Below are 17,802 nucleotides of genomic sequence, written 5' to 3'. Positions count from 1 at the left end.
AGCATGTATCCTCTCAGACCTTTATTTTTGAAGAATCGTAGTTAATATAAACAAATAATAAAATCAGGTTACTCAAGTTTGTAACTACAAATAGAAAAGCCTTACAGATTATACACCAAAATGTTAACAGTATTCGGCTCCAGATAGCGGAATTGTTTATGATTTTTATTTCCTTCTGCAGCAATTACTGTATTCTCTGCATAAACAGAAAAGAGAAACAATGCTATTTTTAAATATAGTAAAATAAGGAATTGGTAACATTGGCTGCCTCTGAGGAGTGAGAGAGACTGTGCACCATGTACTCTTTGATGCCTTTTGATTCTGCTCCTTGGGCGCGATTACCTATTCAAAAATATGCATAATTTCTTTAAAAACTTAATATGGCAATAAAATAAAATGAGGGGCTGGCGGATCTCCGAAGGATGGCAAGCCCTGATATTCTGGGAATCTGTAAAATCCTTCAAGCTGTGGTTATAGTCTCTGAATCGCTCAAGATTCACTCCAATAGCACTAGTATCTTTTCGTCGCAACAGACAAGGGATTGGGGCCCCTAACCTGGAAGAAATGGGGTAGGGTCTAAAATAGACCAGGCTGCCAGCCAGAAATAACTTTGTAATAATTTCCAGCATAGCAACAGGAACAGCTCAGATGAGCTGGTTTTTATACTTTTTCAAAGTACTTTTCATCTTTCGGTTCTGCAACATTTCCTTGAGGCTACCTGCTACTGTCAGGTTCCTGGGCAGGAAAAGACTCAGCCGAAGTCCTTGTCTAAAGGGCCATTGTTTGAAGTCTGCCTGAAAGATCCACACTTCCCGGGGCCTGGTGTTGGGTCTCAGACAACAGTCCTTTCTCCCTCCTTCCCAGGGCCCATCTCATCTGCCAGCACCCAGCTCCTGTCGTGTCTCTGAGCCTCAGGTTCCTAACCTGTAAAATGAGGGTATTCAAGCCTTGCCCCATAAACTGGTTGTGAGATGTGGGTGATGGTTGATGGACTGTATGGCAAGAGTGCTGCCCTAACCGGTTTGGCTCAGTGGATAAAGCATCAACCCATGGACAGAGGGTCCCGGGTTCAATTCTGGTCAAGGACATGTACCTTAGTTGCAGGCTCAATCCTGGCCCTGGTCAGGGCACATGTGGGAGGCAACCAATCAATGTCTCTCTCTCACATCAATATTTCTCTCTGTCTTTCCCTCTGTCTTCCACTCTCTCTAAAAAAATCAACGGAAAAATGTCCTCGAGTGACAACAACCAAACAACAGCAACAACAACAACAACAACAAAAAGAACAGAGGGTCCCCCAAGCTGGAGCAGCTTTCAGACACCCGTCCTGGGGAGAGGATCTACACGGGCTGTGGAGGCCTCTATGAGGCCTGGAGTCGCCGATATTTATCAAATGATGACATGCACTTTCAATATCAATGAGATGATGTATGTGCACGTATGAGGACAAAGGCAGCCTGCCCAGCTTAGAACCTGCTTCATGAACTATTAATTCCCTCCCTGGAAAGCCTCCTCCTGGATCCCCTCCAGTCCTGCTAAGACACCCCTTTCTTCTTCTGGGCTGCCCTATGCATCTATCACTCATGCATCTCCCTGTATTGTAATTGTAGGCTTGTGTGACACACACAGTCTCCCCAGACCAAGTAGCTTGAGAGCAGAATTTGTCTCCAAATCATTTTTATATATCACACAGTAGGTCCTCAGAAACTATTTGCCCAGTGAAGAAACGAATGCTATTTATGGAGCCACAATCCTTGTAAATTCTCACTTCCTGACCCAGAGGCTGCCCTTAGACCTGAGCTCCCTGTCCAAACTCACTGTAAACCAGACCCAGAGGAGGCAGAAGGTCAGGGGGGTGAGGAGGCCGGGGGGGCGGGGGGGCAGGAAGCAGGTGTGGTGAAAAGTGGGCTGAGCTGTGGTCCTGGCCATCGGAGACTTAACTGCTCTGGGCTCGGTTCTTCATCAGACCAGATCAGGAGTTAAAAACTCAAACGCCTACAGAGGAAAATAATGTAGAGAGGGAAGCAAAGGGTGGGGAGTATGGTACCAGTCAGGGATCGGGCCTGAACTTGAACAGCACTGCCCTGCAGTGCGAGCTGGTCATTGCCAAGCGTGGCAAGGTTTTCTGATTTTTCAGGAGAAGCCAGAAATCTAGATTTTTATGTGAAGTCTCCCGAACAGATCAAACTCAAATCCATAGGCCACTTATAGCCTGGAGGCCTCTACTTTGTGATCTGAACACCAGCTGACCACTCCCCTCCCCTCCAGCTCTTAAAATCTGCGAGTGCAAGAAAATGGCCTGAGGACTCATGTTCTTGGGGTAACCTTTCAGAACAAGACCCAAAGTTCAGGCCTCATTCTGGCAGCAGAGCCTCTGGCAACGGCCTCCCTGACCCCCAACACAGCTCTATGGGAATGCTGCCCCCTATCTGCCACCCCCCCACCCCCACCCCCAACACACACAGGAGTCAGAAATGGGGGATAGGAGAAGCCGATGGTTTCTGCCCTGGGGTGAGCAGGGGTGCAGCCTCTCACGTTCTGCCCCTCCCAGAGCCTACCCTTCCCAGAGACCTAGGCCCAAGGCCAAGCAGCCACCTTCACACTGCCCGGCGCAGGGACCCCCACCGGTGCCTCCGTCTCACCTAATAAATTCCTGTCAGAGAAGCTGTCAGGGCCTGGGAAATAAATAATGATATTTAACATTTTGTAATAACAACAATTAACCAGTAAATAATGTCCTTTAAACTGCAAACGCAGGAGTAAATTAATTCTTCTAATGAGCTGTCAGGCACGGAAGAAAAAGAGGACTCGTTTTTCGGTGGTGGCACGCGGCGGCCATGTGAGCAGCCGGGGACGTTCACCTCGGGCCCCGGGAGCTCATTACCGCGAAGCACGCGGCGTGGGTTTCCCGGGGAATCGGCAGCCTCCCCGGCTCGCACGTGGGTGCGCGCCACTGCTGCCCGCTCCGCACCCGCCCCGCAACCGTACCCAGCGCACCACGCATTTCAATCAGAAATGCGCCCCCCACCCCCTCCCTGTCCTTCCCTCTGCGGGCAGCGCTCCGCCTCCAGGTGGCTGGGGGCAGGAAGGAGCTGGGGACCGAGGAGGGGGAGAAGCCCCTGCGTCCCTAGTCCTTGCTGCGTGACCTTGGAGAGCTTTCCTGCCCTCTCTGGGCGGGGACGTCATAAATGGAAATGGGAAGCTAATCAAACCAGATGTGATTACTTCTGAGCTCCCAGAAGCCTGTGACCATAAAAAGACACCTAAGAGCAAGGCAGCTCTTTATGTACTGATTCGGAGTAATCTCCAAGATATATTGTCAGGTGACAAAAGCAAGGCGCAGAACAGTGCAGGGTGTGCTACATCTTGTGTATTAAAAATAGGACTAGAGAAGGAGAAGGTGTCCCTGTTTGCTTGTGTATGTCTAGACAGGGAGCGCCTCGCATGGCTTGCCCCTGGGGAGGGTAGCTGGGAGAATTTTCACTGAACAGGCTTCCCCCACACCCTTATTTTTTGAACCGTGAGCAGGTATCACCTATTCAAAAATAAAAGACAAAGCCACACACATATCAGAGGTCATCTCGTTTCTCAGAAAGTGGAAGCAAGGGGGGAGGCAGGGTGTGTGTGGGGGGGGGGGGGGGGGGGGAAGGCAGCCGATCTGAGACCCCTCCCGAGAGAGCACACTCCCTAGAGACCAGCTAATGAGTCAGGAAGTCCTTCCCAAGATCTAATCCCATCCCTCCTGCTATAATTTTGGTTTCTTTCTTCACGTTATTTGGTGGGTGAAAAGGCTGGTGGGTAATTCTTTGCAGAACAGGACGTGTTGGGGCGGGCAGCCCACTATACCTAGAAGAGAGAGGGGAGGCAATCCAGCCTCCAGAGCCATTCAAGGCCTAGGTTTGTATCCGCTTCTGTCACTTGCTAGCTGGGTGACAGTGTATGTCACTCTCCATTGTTAGGCTTCAGAGTCCAGATGTCCCTGCCTCCCTCAGGGAGGATGCACGTTCCTGAGCCTAATTCCTGAGCCTAATGAGCAGGTATCGACCTCCCACAGGAGCCAGCCCAGGCCCGTTGCTACCAGGACAGACAGAAGACCCCCTTCCCATCCAGGACCAACTGGGCCCAGATCTATGCCTCCCCAGCCACAATCCTCAACCCCCCTCCTCCAAGGAAAGGGATATGTGGCCTCCCTCTGGCCAGGGGCGGGTTTGCCCACTTAGCACCTAAATTGTCTCTCATTAAATCCAGAACAGACTCAAGGTAGCCATGGCTGACAAAGAGCCCCAGGGCCCAGGGCTGGGTGAAAGCCGCCGGGGGCAGCTTCGGGTGGGGAGGAGAGAAGAGGTGGAGCAGGAGGGCTCCTAGCCACCTGTCTCCATCTGGCCAACTCCCGTGTTATTTGTATCCTTGCCTTCCTTATACGGTGTCTCTGGATTAAAGCGTTTCTGAGCTAAAAAATATTTGAAAGGCCCTCATCTTGGCCATTTGGAACCGGGCACCCAAGGCATGGAGTCCAGAAAGAGCAGGGGCAAGATGGGGGGGGGCGGGGAGGACCCAACACATGGAGCACCCCCCACACACTCCATGCTGGGCACTGTCCTAGGCACTTCAGCTATAGTGGTTCATTTTAACCCTCACCACCTGTGCTCGTTAACTCAAATTACTCTATCGACTCAATGCAAAAAATCGTTCGTCGGGACACTCGTAAGTCAAGGCCCCACTGTATCTGCACTATGTAGACCAGATAAGGGAAGTTTCAGGAGGATAAGAGACTTGCCTCAGGTATTCAACTAAGTGATTGGGCTAGAATTTGGACCCAGATCAGCTGATTCCAAAGTAACATCTCCCAGGCACCACCTAGATATACTAACAGCTCTGGGGAAGAGGGAGGGGAGTAAACACTGGGGGTGAAAAGGTAGCCAGCTCAGCCTCCTGAACACCCTCAACTCAGTACCTAAAGCATCAAAGTGAATATTCAGGGAACAATTGCTGATTGTGAAAATTCCTGAGAGGGGCTCCCTTCCCTGGAAGACTGGAGGAAAAGAATGGCTTATTTTAACCAGATAGAATCCAGACAAGGGGGATACCGAGGGCATCTCCAATGTCATCTTTAGGACAGAGCGGTAGCAAAGACTTAGGGACCTAGGTTCAAATCCAGGCTCCATCACTTGCAAGCTGTGTGACTCAGGGCAAGTTACTTAACCTCTCTGAGCTTTGGTTTCATCTTCTGCAAAATGTAGATAATTGCTCCCTATCTCTCCGGGTTGTTGTGTTAAGAATATGAGGTGTGTAAGGTATTTAGCGTAGTGCCTGAGCATAAAGCAAGCACCAGTAAATGGCTATATCTGTTCTCGTGAGCTTTTTGCTGCCCTGCTAGACAAAGTCCATCTCCAAGACCAAGAAGGGCAGGTGTCTTGGTGCCTGAGGTAGGCAGACTACCTCTGCAGCTCCCTGATTTGGGAGGCAGCCCAGAAAGGCCTCCAGGCTTGTTTTTTTGCAGAGGGCAGCGGAAAAATGGGAGCTGAAGCCAGCAAAACAAGGATCCCAGCAGCGGATCTGAGTCAGCTCCTCCTGGGTCTGGGGGTTCAAGAGCCTGTCTCAAAGTCACACAGCCTCCCAGTCACCTTGTCCTCCATCTGACTGCCCCTTGGCCTGAGCCCTCTGAGGGCCCTGGGCACCTGTGTGCGTGGAACCCCAGCTGGGAAAGAGGGGGTGCTCCAGTGAGCAGAGGAAGCTGGGTCGCAGCCAGGCGGAAATTAAAACCAGCTTGCCCAGCGCTGAGTTACCATGTCGCCTGAAATCAGATTGATTTCTCGGGCTTGTTGTGACGGCAGTGTTGCAATTGATTCGTCTGGATGGCAGGGAGTTTATCTATTTGGAGCTGTCTGTCATTGATCTGAATAAGCTTCTAAAATAGCCCAAATACCTGGTGAGGGCGAGGTCACCACCAACCCTGGCTCGATATTAATTATAATAATGAACAGGCATGAGGAGGATTGGTTCATTGCCTGCCCTGCAGGGCTGGCCCCTGTGAGGTGTGGTGTTTAATATTCATTGCAGGTCAACCCATACAAAGAGCTGGTGGACACTCCTAAACCGAGGGAAGTTTGCATGCGTGGCGATGCTGCATTCTGCTCCCATGGGACGGAAAAGGAACTGGTGCTGCTGAAACATGAAAGGTTTAGGTTAGACCTCAAGGAGGACTTCCTAATGACAGAACATGGATGGGTAGAGCACCTCATTCACGTATTAGACTTGACAAGTTATTTCTCTGAGTCTGTTTCCTCCTCTGTAAAGTGACGATTATAATACTTCTCAGAATCGGTTGCTACTGTGCTCCCGGCCCCCCCCCCCCCCAAAAAAAATAAGACAGAATAAAACTAGAGGCCTCTCCTGGGCTGCCTTCTGGTTCAGGGAGAAGCAGAAGGGTCCTACTTTGGGTAACAAAGCACCAAGTGAGCATTCAATCAATGGCGTTTTATTATCATAATAATTATTGATTCAATGAATATTTATTGAGCTCCTGCTACATGCCTTGCCCTAAGGAAACACTAGTGAACAAGCCACGATCCCTTGCTTTTGAGGAGATGAAATCTGGGTTTCTATGGGGGCCAGGGCATCCCCCTTGCTGGAGGCTCTCCGGAATAAGGGAGAATCCTATTTCTGGGAGACGGCTTGGAAGTTGCTCCTGAAAGCAGGCAGGCAGACAGACGTGAGGACCTAATGGGATGGCTGCAGGCCACAGGGTTACCCAGCAGAAAGCATCTGTACTGCAAATCCGCCAGCAAGAGCCCCTTCAGAAGAACATACTTCCAGAAAGAAGAGGATCCTGCCCTCAAAGGAACTAGCAGAAGCGTGATCAGACTCGGGGTTCAGGTCTGCGAGAAGCAGCCCATAAGCAGCTGACTCCCACTGCCCCTAAAGACACCAGCTGAAACTGCAGCAAAAACGTGGAGGTTGAACCAACGTGAGGACTTCCTGGCTGAAGGAAGGCAGTGAAGGAGACCATGGACGGACGGGCTCTCGTCTGTCTGGGACCCTGGTCTGCTGCCTTCCGTGTGACATGCCTTCCTCTGTTCCTACGGAGCTCTCCTCCCTCCTCCAGTTCCGTGGCTGGTGGAGACCCCACGGCCAGCCTTAAGAGAAACATCAGAAGCAAGCTAATAGGGAAACGCTCTGGTGGATCTAATTGATTTTTTTCCTATTGGTTCCTTAATATAGGCAACACTGTTCCTGCCGCTTTTCTGGGCTGGAGATTATGTCATAAATAAAGAGATTTGCTCCCTATTTCCATGTGCTTATCTTTAATAAGTTAAGAACTCAACAAGCTTTTAGGAGGACTTGAAATAAGCAAGGGATCCAGTGGAGGCTTTGGCGGCGGCGGTGGCAGCGGCAGCCGCGGCTTTACTTCAGCAGAGAGGGAGGCGGGTGGCTGAGGCAGGTCAGGGAAGAATTTCCATTCTTTGGGCTGCATTAAGTCCAGGCTCAGCTGGAAGAAGAGAGGGCAGGAGGCAGACCTGACAGAGGAAATTCGTGGTGGCAGATGTGGCAAAATGGATGGACAGCGCCCATGAGTCTGGGGGTAATGTGGGAGTTAAAGCACAGGTTCTAGAGCCAGGTAGCCTAGGTTCAAATCCCAGCCACGCTATTGCTTACTAGCTGTGTGACCTTGGGCAAGCCACTTCGTCTCTCTGTTCCCTCCTTTTAAAAATAAATAATGAGCCAGGTCACCATGGCTCAGTGGTGTAGAGTCGACCTATGGACCAGGAAGTCACAGTTCGATTCCCAGTCAGGTCACATGCCCTGGTTGCAGGCTCAATCCCCCAGTGTGGGGCGTGCAGGAGGCAGCCAATCAATGATTCACTCTCAGCATTGATGTTTCTATCTCTCTCTCCCTCTCCCTTCCTCTCTGAAATCAATTTTAAAAAATTGTTTTTAATGGATAATGAGCCTGGCCAGAGTGTTTCAGTGGATTGAGCGTAGTCCTGTGCACCAAAAGGTTGCCGGTTCCATTCCCGGTCGGGCCCATACATACCTGGGTTTGGGGTTCAATCCCCAGTCGGAGCACATCCCCCTTCCTCTCTAAGCATGTCCTCAGATGAGGATTTTTTAAAAAATAATAAAATAAACAAAAATGGATCATGATATCTACCTCATAGGTTGTTGTGAGGATCAACAACATGCAAAGTACTTAGAACAGAGCCTGGCGTGTGGTATGTGCAGAATACATGCCGGCCAATATATGATGATTAAGATATCATCTGATTTGATTCACCTTACCTGCTGCTGAGCCTCTGCCATGTGCCAGGCGTTAGCAGGGGTTTCACAGATGAATGAGACACAGCCAGGCCCTGACTTCAACGCACACCAGCCCAGCGGGGGACCCAGCCCCTGTGACGGGCATGAACTGGGCAGCACTACTGGTATCCACGCTGAGGGAATCCGGAGGAGTGACGACCCCTTCCTGGGGGAGGGGAGGGCTGCCATCCTACGCGCCTCACCCACTCTCCAGTTCTGGGCATCCCACAGATTAACTCACATTTCCTTAAAGCTGATAATGGACAGAAACTCTTCGGCATGTGCGGAAATAGCCCTACTCAAGAGCACATTCGCCACCATCCTCTGTGCACTGAGCATGTGCTGAGCTGTGCTCTCTACTTGCCTCATGTAGCCTTTAGCAACCCTTTTTTTAAAAATATATTTTATTGATTTTTTACAGAAAGGAAGGGAGAGGGATAGAGAGAAACATCAATGAGAGAGAAACATCAATCAGTTGCCTCCTGCACCCCCCCTCCCCACAGGGATGTGCCCGCAACCAAGGTACATGCCCTTGACCGGAATCGAACCTGGGACCCTTCAGTCCGCAGGCCGATGCTCTATCCACTGAGCCAAACCGGTTAGGGCTTAGCAACCCTTTAAGTACAATACTATCATGATCTTCCATGCCACTAGTAAGGAAACTGAGGCACAAAGAGGTACAACTGGTAAGGACCAGGATTTGGACTCAGGTCCACTGACTTCCCTGGCTCTAAACTGTATCCCCTATATCTCCCCTACTTCTCTCACAGCACTTACAGTCACAAGCATTAATGAAGCACATATAATATGCAAAGCCCAAGGCTAAGGATGGAGAGGATTGAAAAGGAATATAACAAGCATTTATTGAGCACCTACTATATGCCAAGCCCTCCTACAGGTTATTTTACTGAAAACTTCTCTGAAAGGTAAGTTGCACCGTTTTCCTTTCACAGGTAAAGAAGCGGAAGCCCAGAGAGGCTCAGAAACTTGCCTAAGGCGAGCTTAAGGCTGAGGTGACTTAAACCCAGGCCTGAATTTGAAACCTGGGTAATGTTCAGGATACCCCTCAGCCTCTCGATGAGCAGCCTGCCTTTCCAACAGGCCAAGCTTGCTCTTACAAACCGCCAGCATGGCCTCAGAGGAGCCAGCCCTATCCAAGAACACCTGCAGGAGCCCAGCTCCACCCTTCTCCACTCACAGCAATTTCCCTTGCGGATTCACAGATGATGTATGGCAAGCCCAACAGCATTAAGCCAATCTGTTTCTTATCTTAAGTCAGGAAAAGGACTCCTTAGCCCAGTGGTTCTCAACCTTGGCTGCACATTAGAATCACCTGGGAATCTTTTTAAAATCCTGATTTCTGGGCCTCATCCTCTGGAAATTCTGTTTCTTGGTTATGGGGGGAGGCCACAACATTAGTAACAAAGAAACAGAATTTCCGGAGGATGAGGCCCAGAAATCAGGATTTTAAAAAGATTCCCAGGTGATTCTAATGTGCAGCCAAGGTTGAGAACCACTGCAGCCCCTTCACACCCTCACTCCTTCTCTGATGGGGAAATCAAGGCTCAAGCATGGGCCAGATCTTGGCCTGTCTTTCTGCTGGGCTGAGACCAGAACCATGCTTCTACCTCCCCTTCCCACTGGTACATGGGGCCAAGTCAATGATCCCAGGAAGCTGTTCAGCAGATCCCATCAATCTCTATGGCTCATATAAGTCAAATCATAGGAAGTTCCACCTGACCAGTGTGGCTCAGTGGTTGAGCGTCAGCCCAAGAACCAAGAGGTCCCAGGTTCCATTCCCGGTCAGGGCACATGCCCAGGTTGCAGGCTCAGTCCCCAGTAGGGGCTGTGCAGGAGGCAGCTAACCAATGATGTTCCTCTCTCATCGATGTTTCTATCTCTCTATACCTTTCCCTTCCTCTCTCTAAAAATTAATAAAAACATATTTTTTAAAAGACAAAAATTATAGGAAGTTTTCCCTTCATGGGCAGTTTTAAAGGGGTTCAGTGTCAACTTAGCTTTTCAGTGAAAGACAAGACCAAGAGGCTATTTTTACCTTTCTTTGAAGATGGGCTAAAATTAGAGTTCTCCTCGATCCCATAGGTCTTGGGTAGCCATCCCCATACACGGTAGCATATGGTTTCTTTCTTGGGCCCCCATTTTACATTCTCCCTCTTTCCTCCAAGCCATGCAGATTCTATTGCTTTAAGGATTGGTGACCTCACGTTTGGTTGCCATAGAGACCATTGTGATGTCACAAGCAGAGGACAAGTAGTTCAAGGAGGAGTGGAGAGGGGGGATGCATGACTGGGGAATTGAGGGACATTTGGAATTTCTGTCCTACTTTCATGCCCAGAAAAGAAAATGTCTGGAGCTGGATTCTGATATCTGAAGGAGACCTGGCCGAATTACCCTGTGTTCTCCTGGGACTCAGATGCCTCTGAGACCCCAAAGAAGCGTAAATATAAAGGAATACCAGAAACACTCCCCACTTTGGGGCTGTAAGAAGTGGGCTACTTTTATAGCAGAAAAGAATGAGATTGGATGCCAGCAGGAGCTGTGTGGCTGGAAGATGCCCCAGAAGAGATGATGTCGCCTTGGCTTAGGAAGTTTGAACCACGGGAGACACTTGGCCTCTAGGGCTTTCATTGCCCTGTGTGAGTACCTTGTTGAGATTGACATGCTATTACTACTATAGCTCCCCTCCCTGGCCTGGGAGCTCCTCAAGGACTCTGCCTCTCCAGTGCCACACTCAGGTCCTGGCACACACTAAATGCTCAATAAATGTTCCCTCATTCAGTAAACAAATGAGAGGGTGATGAATGAACTGGGTAGGTGGTCAGGTGAAGGATGAGTGAATGCATGGACAGATCAACGGATGGACAGATGGGCAGGTGGGGAGCCTAGAGATCATGCACAGCTCCTAAGCTTTAGAGCTATACGTCTGCCCACCTCTCTAGCTGCATCCCACCCCACACCTCGTTCTCTGAGATCAGGCCACACTAATTATCTCTAGGTCCTGCCTACCACAGGACTTGGTACATACCGTTCTCTCTACATGGAATGCACTTCCCTTCCCTCTTCAATCACATAACTCATACTCATCTTTTGACTTCCTACTCAATCATTGCCTCCTCCAGGAAGCCTTCCCTGACTAGCCAAATCCCCAGTGTAGGACTCCACAGCCTTGGGAACATCTCCTGATCGCCAGCTATATTGCAATTTTGCACTTAGCCAAGTGGTTGTCTGAGGTCTCCCATTCTAGACCTTGAGCTATGAATAGATAGGGGCAGTGGCTGCTTGCACTCACCTGTGTATCCCCAGCACGTAGCACAGTGAATACTTAAGTATTTTTCTAATAAAACATTTAATAAGTATCTATGCCTGCACTGCCTTTTCTAAGCAGCCCGTCCTCCATGGACTGGCACCAGAGGAGAACATCGAGGCACAGGCCGCCTGGAGGTGAACCCAGAGCAGAGGCCAGAGGTCCACGGCACCTGAGATCCCTCCCACCTCTGCTCCTGCAAAGAGCCACTGGCACCTAGGTCTTTCTGCTCTGCCTTGGTTTTATATCTTGGTTTTACCAGTAACTAGCTACTGTGAGGATGTGGTTACCTCCCCCAGCTCAATGTCTAGTAACAGTAAATAATAAATGGTGCCATTGTTCATTTTTAAAAGTCAGGAACAGCCCACTAGATTCAGGGCTGAAATTGTAAAAAAGAAAATGGAGAACATACTAAATTTTTATGAATCTGCTTTAAATGTATGTGACAATCTTTTTAAAAGGAAATACTTAAAGCCCTTCTGTAAAATATGAGCCAGCTACGAGTCCATCCTTTATGCAGTCCCAAAGCTTCATGCCTGGGTTTGCTCAAGGGAAAACTCAATTACCCTCTCACATTATTCAAAGCAACCCCCTAATCTTGTCTTTTGCCCCAGCCACAGCTTGACTCAGAGTGAGTACCATCATGGGCAGAGGAATGAGGTCAATCTGGCGGGGATATTTGTTCATGCCTTCCCATCCTGCCCTAGTCCCCAGAGTTTGGTGAAGTTGGCCTTGGGATTCTGTAGGGTGGAAGGGCTCTTCATGACAAAAGGAGACCAGCTTTTTGGTCACTGGCACCTCCTCCTTGCTTGTCCTATGCATAAATATTCTCAGATCTACTGGCCAAGATTGCAGGTCAGGCCACCTCAGGCAAGAAATCAGTGGAGCATCCTTGCTGGATCCACATAGGAAGGAATTAAGATGCCTTTGAGCCAGCCTGACGAGCTTTGCTCTTTCCACCCCCACCCCAGCTCACTGTAGCCCCTTGAGTCCCATCTGCCAGGGGCAACCCACATGGTGCACCTGGGGCCTCCTCCCCCTTTCTCAGGAGCTCACCCCACCTGATGACCCAGTTCCCACCGCATGGCTATCATCCTGCTTACCAGGTCCCCGGCCCCCGAGCCACGCCACCATAAACCCAATGCCTCTGGACAAATGTATTTTATGTAAGTTCAAGCACTGGAAATATTGAGTTCAGAGAATTTTATTTCAAGAGCCCTCTATATTTCTCTGGGATTATCACCTGTCTTTGTTCCCGCCCTCTCTGGGTTATTATCTTTGGACACTTTCCAAGCCAAGCTGCCTGATTGCTTGGGGAGAAGGCTGCCAGCATCCTCCCATGGCTCCTCTGGGAAGGGTGAAAGCAACCAACTGTGGGGGATCCTTCCCTCTTCCTTCTGTATAACTCTGCAGGTGGCCCCACTACCCAGGCAGCCTTGGCTTTTAGGAGCTGGCTTCACCAAGAAACTCTCCAAGTGCCAGGGAACACTGAGTGGGTGATAGAAATGGAGGCCTCATGCCCCCCAAGTTAGGGAGGGCTCTGCTCAGGGTGAGCCTCGGGGCACAGAGGGGAGGGAGAAGGCCAGCTGTTCTCTTTTTCTACACCGAGCCAACCTAGCCTGACAGCAAATTAATAGCATTCAAATGATATGCAAATAATTATGCAAATCTAAAGGAGAAGGCTGCTCTCACCGGGCCTTTGGGCTATTGAAAGGCCAGCACCTTGAGCCCTTTCCCAGAGGAACCCACAGGCTCCCTTCAACTTCAACCCTCATCCCTTCAGCACCAGCTGGTATGAAGAATCCAATGAAACTGGTGTGAAGCTTTTAAGGTCCTCTGATCCAAGAGCCCACTCTGGCCTCACCCCCCAGGCACTTGGGTCCTCTTCAGTTCTGAAATGACGCAGAGGCAGCCACAGAAGGTGGCGTGACCTCCCTCTGGATGCCAGCACTCCAGCTCCCCACTCATTAGCTGTGTATGCAAAGTAGATGCAAAGTGGTTTGGGGTTGGTTTTTTCCATTTAACTGTCCGTTAAAATGGCCCCACTTCCATCACCTCCGCACAGGCGCAGGCTTCCAAACTGCCAGCCCCTGCCGCCTGCAAGCACCATGTGGTTACTGCGCCTGGTAATTGCTGTGGTGTTTGTTGAGCTGTATTTGCATTTGATTGTCATTTAACTTTCATCTTTCTCCTTCAATCAAACTGGGGATTGGGCTTCCACGATTGATTATTTGTTTTATTTTTCAACCCCTTGATGGGTTTTCAGAGTTTCCTTTATTAGTGCCACAAACTTGAACCCTGGGACTTCTTCTCCTGTCACGTGGAGGGGGAAGGCCTCCGCCCACCATCCCAGGGCTCCTACGTGAAAATAATCTAGTCAACATCGTGGATCTTAAGTCCTATCCGCAGTCTCTCTGCTCCTCCACCAGTGCCTCATTCCTGCCCAGCTGGTGGCATTAAACATTGATGAAGCTGAGGAGGATCAAAGGCCTTGGTTGGGGGTGGTGGGCAGGCTGGAGGCCTCGGTTTGGAGATGCGAAGCAGCTCAAACCACTTTCTCCTGCTGTCTCCATCGACGCTGGGCTCTGCCACAGCTGACCTGGTCCTGCTCCCGGAGCGAGAGCAAATGCTCAGGAGCCAGGGCACAGGACCCCCCGGTTACCAGGGCAGGGCCCTCCTCTCACCCCTAAATTCAGGCTTGACTTTGGGTACTCCAGGAACCTGGCCAGAGCCACGGCATCCCAGACTGTTCCAGATGCTGCAGGAGTGGATTGAGGTGAGCAGGCAGCTCTGTGCCCTGAGGGTCTCTGGAGTGAAGCAGCCCTTGGCCCCTCCTTCCCTAAAACCCCTAAAGCCCCCTGGCTCCACACAAGATATAGCTCTGCTTTGAAATCTTAGAAAAGACTAATGTTTTTCTCCTCTCACTCAGAGAGAGAGTTTAAAATCAGTTACCAATGTGCCCGTGATCCCAAAATGGGAAAGTGGGGCTGGCTTCTCCAGGGTTATGGGCTGATGTCTGACACTGTCTGGGCTGAGGCTGTGAGGATCCCTGGAGTGAGAGAGCCCCTACTTTTCTCTCTCTGGCTCTTAGTCCTAACACAGCCATTGGAACTCCCTCTCTCTCTCTCTCTCTCTCACACACACACACACACACACACACACACTTTCTGAGTCAGCAGTGAACCTCTCAGTTCTTACCACTTGCCATAGTACTTGAAAACTTACCTTAATAATTCCAGACTCCCTTGATTTGGTACAAATATCGTTATGATAGGGTAACCCCTTCAGCGTAGCCAACAAGGGTGCCACGCATCTCAGATAACCACAAATCCTGACCCCAGCCTACTCCCTCCCTTCCTCCTCCAACCCTGCAGGGACTCCCTGCTCCACTAAAACAGGTCTTCTCACTGACCCCAGACTATCTTGCATTTTCCACTATTTTGCTTTGTATAAGACACTCCCTCAACTTTGGATGTCTTCCCTCTTCCTCTCCACTGATGGAAACCTAAAACATATCTAAGACTTCATTTTAGTCCACCTTTCTTCTTTCAAAAAAAAATATTTTATTAATTTTTTACAGAGAGGAAGGGAGAGAGATAGAGAGTTAGAAACATCGATCAGCCGCCTCCCGCACGCCTCCCACTGGGGTTGTGCCCACAACCAAAGTACATGCCCTTGACCAGAATGGAACCTGGGACCTTTCAGTCCGCAGGCCCGACGCTCTATCCACTGAGCCAAATCAGTCACAGCAGTCCACCTTTCTCCTGTTTAAAGCTTTCAATGACCTCTTCTTATATTCATAGAAGCAATTGTCTGCCTAGCCAGTGTGGCTCAGTAGTTGAGCGTCCACCCATGCACCAAGAGTCACCAGTTCAATTCCCGAGTTTCAGGCTCAATCCCCAGTAGGGGACATGCCAGAGGCAGCTGATCAATGTTTCTCTGTCATTGATGTATCTCTCGCTCCCTTTCTCTTCCTCTCTCTAAAAATCAATAAAAATATATACATTTTTAAAAGAAGCAATTGTCTCCTTCGCCATTATCTCACAACATTCATTGGCACCAATGACTTGCCTTGGGCTTTAGACACCCCACCCATGCCATCATTCATAAATATTTATTAAGCATCTACTATGTGCTGGGTGGTGGGCTAGGTTGGTAGTAGAGAAAACAGACATGCTCTGTGCCTTCACAGATTTGACAATTAGTAGAGAAGACAGGAAATTAAGCAAGCAATCACATAAACAAGGGAAACCCAGGCTCCTCTGGGGGCAAAGAGCCAGGTCTGAGACACAGAGAGAATGCGAGAAATAAGACCAGTGAAGGGAGACTTGCAAGTCTCCCCAGGCTGCCACTTTCAAATGTGTATATGACTTGAGTACACAATAAGCCTGCAGCATACAGTTGAATGTCCCCTAGGGCATCTATTGTCCTCAATTTGTGGGTGATGCTGAGATCTGGACACAATGGACCCTTTGCAGCGCACGAGACAGGGTGCTTGACATAAACTCTACTGCTTCCCAGTTTGACCCAGGCTCTGCCTCAACCTAACTGGGAATCCATTCCATGGAAACCACATTGACCACCTTTAGGGGGAAGGGACAGCCCAGGTACATTATTCTTCCCATTATGCAGTACAAACCCATCCTCTGAGCTCAGGGCAGAGTGCTGCATTCTGGGACTTGTAGTCTCCATTGAACCCCCTCCTAAAAGCTTTTCTTTCTTGGGGCAATGAGGAGGCTGATGTGCCAAGTTCCTGGGTGACTCCTATCACCCTTCTTCTTGGGAGTGCCCAGCCCGTCAAGGAGCCCAGCTGCTAGGAAACAAGCCTGCCACCAGCCTCCAAATCCATATGAATCATCCTGGCATACAAGGTTCATCACTGGATCATGACTCACCCTCCTCTGCGCAAGCTGCTTAGTCCAGAGGGGCCCAGGAATCAAGGAGGAGTTCGAGAATCCCTTTAAGGAAGAAAGAGGAATCTCATGCCACTTGCCAGTATCTCCCCAAACTCCCCTCAGCCACAGAACCTCCCACCTCCCTCTTCTGTTGGTAGCCCTTTCTCCCTCTCTGCACATTCTTCTTTCCTGGCTTCCTCTCCTTACCACCGATCCTTTTGTCAAGTCCCCCCTTCTGCCACCCTTCTGCTACTGCCCTTTTTTCACAGCTTCTTGAAACAACTGTGCAGAAACCCTCTCCCAGTGGCTCCCTCAGATAATTCCACACCACCTGCCTGCTGCCTGGGATTCTTTACAGCAGTTGAGGTACAGAAAGAGGATCCAGAGAGGATCTGATGAGCAGAACTGGAAGACTGTGGAAGGGCTAAGGACCAGAAGACTCTCTGAGGAATGAGCCTTAAGAGCAGAAGTCTTGCCACCTGCTTCCAGGATGAGGTCAGGAAGGGCGCTGGACAATGACTGGGGTCTGGAGTAGGGAGGAGCCTAGTGCAGTTGAAAAGAACTAAACAGAAAGCCGTGTTCCCTAGGGAGCACGGTGAGTTCCGCCCTCCTCTTCCTCTGCAGGGAACGATAATAACACCAGTCACAGGATCCTGTCACACTGTATCCACTGAGGCTCTTCAAGTGAGCCCGTCCGTGGCGCCAAAATCCCCAGGGTCTACACATCAGCCCCTGGGATGGCACCACTGTGATTGTCCTCTTTGCTGTTTGGTGACTCCCGGGGGCTCCTCAGCCCTGGAAGCTTATTTCTCTATGCCCTTGAATGGCGCGGTGTTCTGGCTACCCTTCTGCGCCTCCTTCAAGTCCTTATGTCAAATAGCCCTAGGAACCTGGGCAGGGATAGGCGCAAAGGTTCTGCTCTCACGGGCTGGAACGCATCTGCTCTGACCCTGTGGGGGTGGGGAGTTGTCAAGGAAGGGTCCTGGAGATCCAGGGCTGCATTGGGGACCCGGGACACTAGCTTCAGCGCCCCACAGGTTGGCCCAGGTTGCCTCCTGCCAAATGAAGACTGTCTTCCCAGGACACAAGTACCACTGGCTTTTAACTATAATATCAGGATAATTAAGCTTTTCTGTGAGCACAGTTTGCTGCTGATGCAGCTGCCTGGAGCCCTGGCATTTATTGAGCGCAAAGTAATAATTTATTGTCCCTTGTACGTTCAAAGCCATCTTCATTATCGGCCCAGGACTGAGCTGTCACAAGGGCCTGCGGGCCTCGCCGGCT

This window comes from Myotis myotis, unplaced genomic scaffold (genome assembly GCF_014108235.1).
Source record: "Myotis myotis isolate mMyoMyo1 unplaced genomic scaffold, mMyoMyo1.p scaffold_m19_p_17, whole genome shotgun sequence".
NCBI lineage: Eukaryota > Metazoa > Chordata > Mammalia > Chiroptera > Vespertilionidae > Myotis > Myotis myotis.
Note: the sequence above shows the minus strand (reverse complement) of the source record.